Source organism: Rhyacophila brunnea, unplaced genomic scaffold, assembly GCF_057557595.1.
Source record: "Rhyacophila brunnea isolate RB1 unplaced genomic scaffold, BYU_Rbru_1.0 scaffold_45, whole genome shotgun sequence".
Lineage (NCBI taxonomy): Eukaryota > Metazoa > Arthropoda > Insecta > Trichoptera > Rhyacophilidae > Rhyacophila > Rhyacophila brunnea.
In genome coordinates, this window is record NW_028233120.1 from 1,880,917 (window position 1) to 1,894,285 (window position 13,369).

Sequence of the window (13,369 nt, forward strand, 5' to 3'; positions counted from 1 at the left end):
ACAGAATCATTAAAAAGATAAAACTATATATATCAAACTAAAAATTCCAAATAATTTAAAATAAGTCTTAATAATTTTATCTAGGCTTCGGGGATGAAATAGTTATATCATGTATTCTAGAAAATTATTATTTATTCAGTCAGGGGAAATAAATTTATGTAAAGAAAGCTACAGGTATTTCTCACTATCAATCAAGCAAAGTTTTTCCATATAGATTGTAATAAAACTTTAAAGATATTGCAGAGGATGAATTTCACATCATTTTATTATAAAGATGACGCAAGATGATATTACATGCTACATAATTGGGTTTTACAGCAGATAAAATTGCAAAAAATATAATTTAGCAAAAAATAAAACCATAATGAATATAATTTTGTATGTTTGTATTGAATCTAATTCTCTTACAGAGATATGATTAAGAAAAAATATCCTATTGAAAAGTATACATTATATTTTTTGTAATTACACAAAAAGTCTCTATATGAATAAGTAACGGTTTTCTTTAAAGTGTAAAAAAAAATTCTAATCGAATTTACTGTATTTTTTTATGTTTTACTTATATAACATTTAGGAATTTCGCTCTATATTAATAGAAACCATTGCTTGACTGCTGCGTTTCTCTGTGGGACTCACCCTGCACTTCTTGTCACCTGTAATCAACGTGGATTGGGCCCTTTCTCATAGGCGGCAGTCATTATGTGGAGGGAATGTGATTCTGTCTACTGTTCATCGCTATTAGTTACAAGCTACAACCACACTCTACACTTACCTATATCCTTGCTGAACGGTGTGGGATCTTTTTCATTATGGAGGCACAGTTCAACGGCTTACACAGCAACCTCCTATTTCTGATGGCTTGTCAGTGCTGTATGGATTATCTTTTATGGTTCACTGGCCGCCCCCTTGGGTATTTTTCTTTAGAGTAAATTCGTTTCGTTAATTAGTGGGGTGGGTGGAAATGTAATTCGCGACCCCTGACTTAGGGGTCAGACTTGTAAACCACTCAACCTTCTTTAAAGTGTAAACATATATATAATTTTATTTATTGAATTTAATTAAATTAAAAATAAATCTAATCTAAAAATTCTTTTTATTTTAGATGTATATTTTTACACATTAGAAGGGCGTTTTATTCTCAAATTCAAAGTAATTATAATATATTAAAACAGAAATTGTGGCTTTTCAAGGTTTTACAAAAAAATCATAAAAAATCTTTCTGTTAAAAAGAAAAAAAAGTCTTTCTAATTCGGACTATATTCGAATGGTTTAAAGTCACTATAAATTATCAAATCGAACATACAATTTTATATAGGTCTTTAAAATATTATTAAATGACGTAATAAAATTATAACATGCATTGGAGGCTTTTGAAATTCTTCGCAGAATAATTATTAAAAAAAAGTGGCATCAATTTAATATATTTTATCCGAAAGCCATTAAAAATGCAAATAATATAATACGTTTTCCAAATGATATTTCTTTCAGCAGAATTTATTTTTTTAAGAAATGAATCGTGTTAATTCATCCTATAAGATCTTGGTTATAAATTAATAAAAATTTGATCTATAGTCTTTATGTTTACCGTTTTTATCATTTTAAAACTGTAATGTTGCGAATTTAGTCATTTAAACGTTGATGTTTAAAAATAACTCAAATATTTGCAGTAATTACTATCTATCGACCGTTTCTATTTTTTTCTTAGAGTTACTTGCGTTGATTTATTAGGATTTGGACGTAGTGATTTATATGCAATATCAATTTATGTGTATAGTCTTTCTATCAATATTATTTTTATAAAGGAGTTACTTTTGTTCGATTTATAGTTATTTGTGCGCGGTTATTAACATTAGGCCTTTATTAAGCTAAAAGGTAAGATCACAAATCTCCGTGATATAAGCAACTATACGATTTTTAGAACGGTTGCTAAATATTTCATGAATTAGTCTTATAATTTGATTTCAAAATTTCATTAATCATGATATCTATTACGATGTTTGCTTATAAAAATTGTCTTATTTTTTAAGTAGAATATTTGAATCAGTAGGTAGAAGAAAATGCACTATAAGAAACAGAAATCGTTACTATCTTGTTTAATTCCTCATAACTTTTAAATGGGGATCAATTATGAACATAACAAATATTTATTAACTACTTTTCGTTTGTTCTTTTTTTATCAAGGATATAAGAAACAAATCTTGGCAAATTAAATAAACATATTAACATCAATTTTAAATGACATAATAGTATAAATCGACACAATTATAACATTTAGTTTAAAATGATATATTCAGTTAAGTTTGCCGATAATGGAATTAAAAAAACAAAAATAATAATATTTATACACCAAAAACATTAAATTATTTTTTTTGCATTGTTATCAACAATAAACTGAATTTCGATCATAAAAAATCACGAAACCGATTACTGATATTTTTTTGTATAATAATTATAATCTAGTTTTTAAACTGGAATTAATCCTTAAATTTCTTGATAATATATATCTATTCAATCATAAGGCCATCATACACTATTTTAAAGAAGAAATGAAAAAAAAGTTTAGTTTATTTAAATTATCTAAAAAAATATGGTTTTCGAACTTATATATAGTGTAGTTCAATTAAATATGAAAAATAGCTAAATCTAACTTTTGTATATAAATATTTCAAAGCTAAAATTTATAAAATATTATTTGGTGCATTAAAGTTTGTGTTAACGTTACAGCATATTTTTGTAATACTAAAATAATTTAATAAAGTTAATATTAAGAAACAATACCGTTTTTTGTCTTTGTTTCAATAATATGACCATTGACAATTACAAGCTTATCTCCAAACATAAGTTTTCCATTTTTTATAATCAAATTGCTAAAAGACTTCGAAAAAACTTCGGATTTCGCTTCGAACAAGGGGTTAGGTGTACCTTGACCAGTTAAATATAATTTCACGTCATCTTCATAATATTTTTCAATAGTAAGTACAGATCCTGGTGCAACGTCCTTAGGAGCTTTTATTACTTCTAGACTTTCTGGATTTTCGCTGTCTTTGATACATAAAATCATACCTTCACTTTTTACGCCTCTGAGTTTATTGTGCTTCAGATTAGTAACAAAAAGAAAATAGTTATCCAATAGATCACCCGCATCAATACGCCCTCTCAACCCACTAACCACAGTAATCTTTTTATCTTCTTCAAGCAAAACTGTTTCAACAAAGAGTTTGTCAGCATTTGGATGATTTTCAATCTTAACAATCTTACCCACCTGTATTTTTAAATCATTAAAATCCGGAAGTGTAATATCTTTAATAGGCAAATGTTTTTCTAAAAGACCTTTCTGAAACAATTTAAGATATTCCATTTCATCTTCACCAAACTTATCTCCTTGTTTGTATAAAAGATAGATACGCGCAAATAGAAGTAAATCTGCAATTGTCATGTTCTTGTTATTAAGATACGCAACACTGCTTATATTAGAAGGAACTGTTGGAATTTCTGTATCTTTATTTATATTTTCTTCTTTACCTTTCTTTCGGGATGAAAGAAGTTTTTTTAAAATGGCTTTAGGCTGTGATTTTTTTATCTTGATTGCTTCTTCGATAATTTCTTTATCAATTAAATTGAAGTCATGTGGCTCGCATTTGCAAAGTTCATGAAATTTGTTTAGAACTGCTTTGAAACCGTCGTATTCATCGGATGTAGAATCATCTCGCGCACATATCAATCTAAATATCCCATTGTCTTTGTTCTTTCTGCTTTCATCTTCTGTTACTAAATTTATCTCAATCGGCAGGTTGAAGTATGACACTGTAAATAATATGTCTTCGTTTTCGGGCGTGTAAAAGAGCTTCATTAAATAAAGGGGTTCAAACCAAATTAATAATATCTTAAAACTTACGAATATGTATCCTTAATTTAAGGAGAAACGGCGTTTAGAAAGAATTTCCATGAAAAATTTAAAAATTATGGCTTTATTAATTGTGCACGAAAGGCCAACATCTAAATATACGATTGAAAGCATCCCTATGTAAATCTATTATGTTTAAAGGGTCTTTGATATATGATTGTTTTTTAAAGGAGTGATAATTCGGCAATATATTGCGTTGCATCCTTAAATATTAATTTAATAAATAAACTAAATATTTATAACTATATTATGCTAAAATAATTCAAATAGCTTTAAAATGTTAAATTTATTATAGGGTTAAAAAATATATATAACCTGGTCTAAACACAATAAATATAAATATTTTGTGAATGTAACTTGCATTATAATATCTTTTTGTGATTAGAGACTGTATATCCACCCGGGAAATATCCATAACATTACGGTCATTCGTGTTATTATAATTATGGGAAAGAAATAATGTTTATTAAGATGTTGCAGATACTTATTTTAATAAATTTATTAGTACTTAACTGTTCGACATACGGTATAATTATGCAACAGTAAAAATGTTTGAAGCAGTCGCAAACATCAATAAAGCGGTTTCATATACATTGGATCTATTTTAGCTGTTGCGTATTTAAAATCCGGAAATGATATTATAAAAATACTTGAGTCTGATTATTAAATATTTGTAAGATTGGAAAGTCATATCTTTAAGCGAATTATAATAATGCAAATTATATTCTATTTGGGATTTCTAACCATATAATATGCGCAGATGCAGAAATATATATTTTTTTATGGGCTCGACCACTTATAAATATCTTTAAATAATTGAGAATAGCAAATCGGATGTAAAACTAGAAACTTATGAGATAATTGCAGAACAAATTGTAAAAAGAATAAGACATTTATGTAAGACTAAACCAAATGCAAGAAATCTATTCAAATCTATTGATGAACATGCAAAATCACACTTAAATTACCATATAGCTTTATTAAATCTAGAACCGAAAGAATACACCAAACTCGATGATAGGATATGGAATGTTGCAAACAAAATTTCTATCCCCCCAGCCCAGTAATATACAAAGATTATTTATAAAAGATATGGATTAGAACGTGGGGTATTTACCAATGAATTTAAAGCGGAAAAGATGATTTAACTGCCAAAAATACTGCTTGAAACTAATAAAAACAATTCGCCATGAAAAGCATCAAAATTAAAAGTAGAAAATATAACAAAACATATCTCTCTCTAATTAAAGACTATCTTAAAAATAAATATAATATCGACAGCATCTACTAAGAGACATTTAGAAAAGAAAAAAAAATTATTGCATCTAATAAAAGAAAAACCATTGCATCAAAAACCTTTCGTAGCAAAGAATCATGCCCAGGTTGATGTCGATAGATCGTCAAGGTGGTTAAAGACGAAAATGTTAAACAAAGTGAAGATGATAAATTGTGTTATATTCAAGCCAGAAATGTGTTAAATAAATGAGAGGTTAAAGGGTCCAGATTGTTATGAAGCCATGAAAACACTTAATCAATTGACAACGAGATGCAAGAGAATAAAAAATTACTTACTTGCGAAGGTAAAATAGAATCAGCAAATGCATTTATTTCCTCCTATCAAGGCACTACAACTTCAAGAAAACCAAAAAGATCAGAAACAACCTAGTAAAAGAGATCTACGAAAATGAATATGTGGAAATAAAGGTAGATACATAATTAAAATGGATATACTAATACAGCAGATATGATATTTATTTAATTGATAATAAAAAAAATAGAACTAGGTTTATTGAAATAGGTATATAAAGACTTGTTAACTTAACTGAAGTTGAGAATGTGAAATATAGTAAGTATGTCATCTTGGAGTATGAACTTGGTTTAATATATAATTGTAAAACAAAAATAATACCATATGTAATTACTTGGAATGAGGCGATTGATAAAATCCATAAAAAATATGAATAGGATTATAGATCCCAGATGAAGTAGAAGCATACACACCAGCTCTCACACTTCGCAAGGCACTTGAACCCATATAAAATACAAAAGAAGTGCAGTTGACGAAGATAGATCAGAGGAAGGTGTAAAAAGATGCATTAAAGAGTTGTGCGATATTTTTAATAGGCTGTCTACATCTCAGTAGATGGAATTCACAAAAAGAAGAAATTTAATCTATAAATAAAAAATAGTCTGAGAATTTCATAGGTCGTTTTTGATTTTTAATTCCTTCCGATAGCTCATGTAAGTCTTAAAGAGAATAAAAATATTAAATAAATTCATAAGATATAAAGATTATTTTGGATTAAAATCCAAAAAGTGGTAAAGACCATCCCAATAAATTTTATACAAGATGGTTTAAATATACGCAAATTTACTTTTTTTGGGATATGGAATGAATATAGATGGTCTATTGATGAATCCACACTAAAATTCCGTTGATTAAATATATAAATATAAACTAGATTTAATGTATCAAAATTTATCGTCAAATATTTGTATTTATAAATTATTAATAAAAGTTAGCTGAATTTTTTTGTGCTAAGCCGTATTATTCGTTGCAGGAACTCTGTTTATTATGCATAAAGGTTCTAATCCAAGACTATAAAATAAGTTGTAATTACCAATAGATAAAATTTAATTGTTATACGACCCCTATTTTCTGGTTTTTATGGTAAAATTAACATACTTATACCTTTTTTTTTACAAATTAGCGGTAATTCATTAAAAATAAAAAAAGAATAGATATTTAGCTCCTTACAATACCACGAACTCAATTCTTAGGGAATTCATTCTTACGTTAAATGAAAAAGATCACTGCCAGTAATAATATTAATTATTCGCGCTTTATTTATTTTTATATCATTTATAAAGAGTAAAAAAGTACATAATGAATCTTTATCATTCATTGAAAATAGAATAATTTGAATAAGATGATAAATTCAATAATAAAAACCAAAAAAAAGAACTTTTGTGATGGTTTAAAAAACGGTTCTCTTTACTTTTATAAATCGGACATGAAATACCGATATTCTTAGTTCTAATAATTTAAATCACACAAGAAACAAAAATTGAAGTATTAGCAAAAATTTATTTTAATTGCAGGCAAAACAAATAAATTTCGGGTCTATCAATCATCAGAACTAAGAACAAACCGAATTGAAGTGATGTTTCTAGATTGAACAAGGCCTAAAAATTATATCAATAAGCCCAGAAAATATTAATTTTTTCAATTTTTTACGAAAAATACAGTGGGTAGACACATCTTACAAAATTATTCACAATTTTCAATTTTTTTTATTTACGGTTTAACTTTAATATGTAATCAAATATTTTTCTTGAAGTATGACGTGATTTATTTTTCTTGGTATAAATATATTTATTTCGCTTATATTATTCGATGCTGCTCATGTTTTAAGCCATATTAGAGCAAATATTTACTATAATCCTATAGTTCGAATATATCCCTCGTTTTTATATGAAATCGTGTTCTTTCAGGCACCTTTTATAGCATTATGTTACTCCTACCATTATGAAATTTTATATATGGTGTACATATAGCTGTGTTAAGCATGTGATCGAGCTATTAAACCAATAAATAGATCTTACATATAATATTTGCAAGGAATTTTTTTTAAGGTTACTATTTTTGTTCAAAAAAAATTTATGCGGTCTTTTTTTGAAGTATGTTTCTGTCCTGTTCATTCTTTAGTTAATAAGATCCCACTGGCCCATCAATCTTTCATTGAAAAATACTATAATAATATTTAAACTTACAATCGATTTTTTAAGCAATAAGAGTATATTAATGTGCATAAAAGAGACATATAAATCTTTTGATCATCTCAAAAATATGGAAACATCTTTTCCAATAGATTTCATTAAATGCGTATCATCATTGAAATATTGTAAATAAACAAGTCGGGAATTATATCTGAATTAGAAACATACGTATAAAAAAATATGATCATGCAAAACATATGAAGTTTCTAAAGCTCAAAATATTCGATACAATGTGAAAGACTTAAAATATGACGATCTTAAGAAAAGCATCAAGAAAGTATGTTATATACAACGATTTGATTTATTCTAAACAAAATTCAATAGCTTAAATATCAAATAACCCATAAACAAATTAATCACATCTTTTAAAATATTTTCAGATAATTTTTATCCTGATTATTTAAAAACCAGTATCGAAATATAGATTCTGTAAACATTCCTTATTTTTATCGATGATGTTAGCTTCTAAAATAGAAAAATTAAATCATTTTTTGATAATACCAAATAAATTAGCATACTTTTTTTGTGGCAGGATCCTGAAATGAAATTCGAGTGTATCTTTTTTTAGTACCTCAGTTTTTGTCTGCATGCGAAATAAAGAGCTTGACTTTAATTTTTCAAATTTATGATTAAAATACTTATGATAAATAAAAATTTGAATATTAATGAAAGTTGATATATAATATCAAGAAGTCTAAAGAACCGAAATTACCGTTTCTTCTTACGACAAAATATATAGCGATGAAAAATTCATTTTATTACCTTTTATAGATATGGAACATTACATTAATGCACAGAATAGTTCCCTTCGATGGTATTGGTGTCCACATGTACAGCCAAATCGATAAAATTTTAGGAATGGTTAACCGACTTATAGAAGCAATCGATTCTTTCCCATCAATTGTATTCTTTAAATTTATTACTATATATAGTTGAAAAATTATGTATATTTCTTTTAAATATTGTATTGATCGTACTCTTATTCCTTTTCTACACCATAAAGTATAATGTTTTTATTTTGCTTTATATTTAAAAGGCACCAAAATTATTCACATGGAACCACGAGTCCGTTCGTACTTATCATAGTCATATTTAAATAAATCTACCACAAATTTTAATGATGAATTCGTATTTTTTGGGTTTCTTGCCAAAAATTTTTCCACATTTAATAGTTTTAGTCCTTATATGATTTTAAAACATGCATTAAAATCCGAATATTCATAATTATTGAGAAGCAATTCTCTTAGTTTTTTACCTTTGAATGTTGTTTGTGTCAATAAGCTTAAGATTTCGAGCAGCGGACTTAATTTTTCTTTTTTAGACATTCACTTTTGTTGTAAATGTTTTCAAAAAAGTTTCTTGCACTTTTTATCATATAAATTCATAATTTTGTCTATTTACCATAATTTTAAGGGGTATTAAAAAAAATTACGCTATAAAGTTACATAACTTTAGACAGACTTCAAAATGTTTTTTTTGTAATTCTTAGGAAATATATAAGAATAAGGCTTCTTTTTCATCTTATTTTTTAATATTATAATTGAAAAGAAAAGATAAAAAATTAACACATAATATTCAAAAAAAGAAACGTAATGTCTTTATTATAACTATTTTTTTTATCTAAGAATACACCAATAAAAATTTTTTCCGTGCGATAAAAATACAATTTTAGTGTAATCTATATTTTTGAATCTGCCGATTGAGATTCATTAAATTATAGCGTAATATAAAGTGTATAAAATTATTAGTTAACTCAAAATTAATTCTCTTTTAATGGGTAGCAGTAAATATCTTATTTGCAGAATTTTTACATTTTCTCTAAACCAACTCATCATATCTAGTTATTTTATGCCCTCATATATTAAAAACTATCCGAACTCAACTTTTATTAGGATTTGTCAAATGATCCTAAAATTAAAGAAGAATATAGAGATCAAACTTAATATTTTAAATAAATGTTTTTTATATTATTCGGATAAGGATGTATACAGGTTCTTATATTTTCGAAAATATGATATTAATTATGTTTTTATAATGCACATGTGTTTCCTCATAAAAAAATATTTATAATTTATTGTATTAACGAAAGATATTTATATAAAAGATGCACGGGGTGCATTTGGTTTAGGGACGGTAATATAAGTGGTCCGAATTCCTAATGGGATGCATCCCGGATTCATATAAATTTACTCGAAACAAGAAATATCAGTAAGGGGGCGGTATGTCGAAACTAGAAAGTAAAACCATAAAAAGACTGATAAGTCGAGAATAAATTGGGAGGTTGATGTTTAAGACGCCGAAAATGCGCCCGAAAGTTGAATAAAGCCTGCCCCGCTGAGCAAGTATATAGGTAAGTGCTGTGTGGTGATAGTAGCAGCGTTAACCAGCGACGTAAAGTAGATAGGATAACATCCCTCTCCATATCGATTACCGCCTCTTAAAACAGGCCTAATTTACGGAGATAAGAATGAAAACGGGAAATGTGAAATACCACACGCGGGTTGCATCTGATAAGTAAAATTTCTAATATTCATAAGAGAACTTCCTAAAAGGAAGACATATACTGCTAAATAAATAAATAAAAAATTATGTTAATTCGTTTTGAATTATAAAGATGCTCTTTTAAAAAGGATTGCATGATTTATAAAATTTATCCATAATAAAATACTTCAGGACCATTTCACGATCTTGGGTAAAAAAGGCCTCTTTTACTAATTTTTTTAAGGATTAAAAATTTCCTTTAAAATATATTGAATATGTATGTTTTAATATTGAGATTAGAAACGCTGATACATAAATTATATATAAAATTACCAATATTTGTGTAGTTAAAACTTGATTACTCTTTATAATACAGATATAGAGTTATGTACCATTCTAAAAAAATTAACAGATTCAGAGAAATATAGAAAGATGCATATTTTATAACTCAAATAAAAAAATTTAATACTTGTGCAACAATTTTATAATATATCAAAACACCAGGTAATTTAATTTGTCTTAATAATCTTCTTGTTCTTCATATTGAACTTATACAGAATCGATTTAATTTTTTTACATCAAAATTCGTCGATAGAATGATTAAAAACGGCAAAAGAGCTTTATTAATTGTTTTCATAGAATATCATGACATTAATATGGCAATAAAATATAATGATCATAAAAATTATATCAGGTACAAAGAATACACATTTAATTTTCTCAAAAAGATTTAGTTGATTATTATGTCTAAAACAGTGATTATAGTGTCAATAAACTATCAAAAATTACACTTTCATCATAAGCCCTAAAATTATATAGCCAAGGCAAACTATATTTGCTCATTACTTATAAAATGTGATTACATCTTCCCTACATTTATAAAAATTCGTTATATTCAATGTTCAATATTGTCTTATTTATACATCTTATACTTTATGCACATATAAATTAGAGATTTGGCGTTTATTGAATTATATTATTGCAAAATATACTGTTATATATTTTATCATTAAGTATGCTCATATTTTCTTAAGCGGAAATTTAACCAATTGAAATTCCCTTCAACACAAATATGATTAAATTTTATAGGATGATCGTTTCCAAAAATTATCCGCCATGATAAATTTTGGGTAGAAATTTGTTCAAAAAAATTCTCTATTAGCAAATAAGAAAAACCCTAGGAAATTTCCAATTCTTTTGTTCTGTAACATTTTTACCAATTTTTATTATCAGTTCAATGATACTTAGATAACATTTATTGATTGAATTTTTTTAAGATAAAAAATAGATGTTTAACAAAACAACTATTTCATAAATTATTTGTAAATATTTTTTTCTAATATTAAAGTTTTTTTATTTGTATATCAGATAAAATGCGGTTAAAAAAATTGTGTTGATATAAAGTCATAAATTTCAAATACATACTTCAGTAAAATTAAAGGTAGGAACTGGATTTCTTACTTTTGTCTGTTTTTATCCTAAGTATTTTTGTTGCCAGCAATATTTATTGCCTGAAATTAAAAATAAATTTATAACAGAAAAAAACCATAAAATTAGTTTTATTATTTATTGTTTTTATTGACGCGAGAAAAAAATAATTTCAAATGCAATAAACTGACTAGATAACACTGAATTCGGCATCTGAAATATTTATCGAATTAACAACAAAATATAAATACAAAATGGAACAATTTTTTAATAAAGGCTTTGCATGCTCGTAGTAAAATTGATAAAATAACATTGAAAACATAGATTGACTTTACAAGTAGCATGTTTAGCGTAAAAATATAAATAATTTTTAAAACATACGACAAATTTAGTCCTTTTGATTCAACAAATATAAGTTACGTCAAGCTATAGTATAATAGAAAAAGCCGCCGGAAAAAGTTTATATATTAAATATATTGCCATTCAATATTCCCATTAGAAACTTATATAATAAAAAAAGACTTTTATAGAGTCACTAAGAATGAAAATTTTCGAGATAAAAAACTATTTATCAATGAAAAAATTATAAAAAGTACTAAAATCCTTTTCAAAATAGGCTTTGATTTGGATAAACTAGTTTTACGCAGATAGAAATTAACTTTTTTATACAAACTTTCAGAGTATAAGCCTTAAAATTTTTATTTGCTCATTATTTACAAAAAGCTCGTTAATAATACCTCAGATATCAAAATAAATTGTTTTTTTTGCATATGATTTTTTTATTGGATAATAATCAAGAAACACAAAACAATTACATTCGATTGTACTTGAGTAATATAAATATAATTATCATTAAACCTAGCGCCAATAATTAGATTTTTAAACAATATTTTATAAGAAGGACGTTAAGTTGTGAGATATATTTTTAATTATATTTAGATTTGAATAAATTTCAGAAACCATTAAGTTTTTATATCGTCAGTTTAATCCCTCGCTTCTTGTAACACGTATTTGAAGCATTATTTCATCAGATTTTACAATTAAGAAGAGTATAAATCTTATAATAAAGTATTATTTTGTTCAATAGGTAATATAATAAGAATATATCACTAAAATAAGCCAATTAAAATATCCATTGGGAAGTTTAAGCTCGATAGAGAAAAATAAGAATGAGATAAAGTAGTAATTTTAAAGACTATTAAAAATAGTATTTACTTAAATTTTATAGGTTTTATCAACAAAAATTTGATTTTTTTTTATCAACACGTAGTCCCTGATGATAACCATATTTCAGCGTATTTCATCCTTCTATTTTTGTAAAGATACCAGAAAAAGAACAAAATTATCGTGTAAGTTATAATTCTCTGAAAGCATACATTGATAACTATAAAACAATTAAGATATGATCTAAAATATTAATATTTTATCCCGAAGAAGGATAGAGAAATTTTAAAAAAGGCATAAAAACGAAATTAAAGCCCACTAAATATGATAGCTTTTAAGCCACCTAAAATTTCATGAATAACATGTAATTGTAGGGGACTAAACAGGTAAGCAAGCTATACCGATAATCATATATACACTAAAAATACAATAAGTTTTGGAATATTTTTACCATGAATAATAAATTTACAGTTTAAAATAATAAATATATCAGCAATCAAAATTTCAAAGACATAAATAAAGGATTATTCATGACAATTAAACGAATAAATATTCAAAAACGAAATAATCTCGATAAAAAGGTCAACTTATATATGTATATAAATACATATA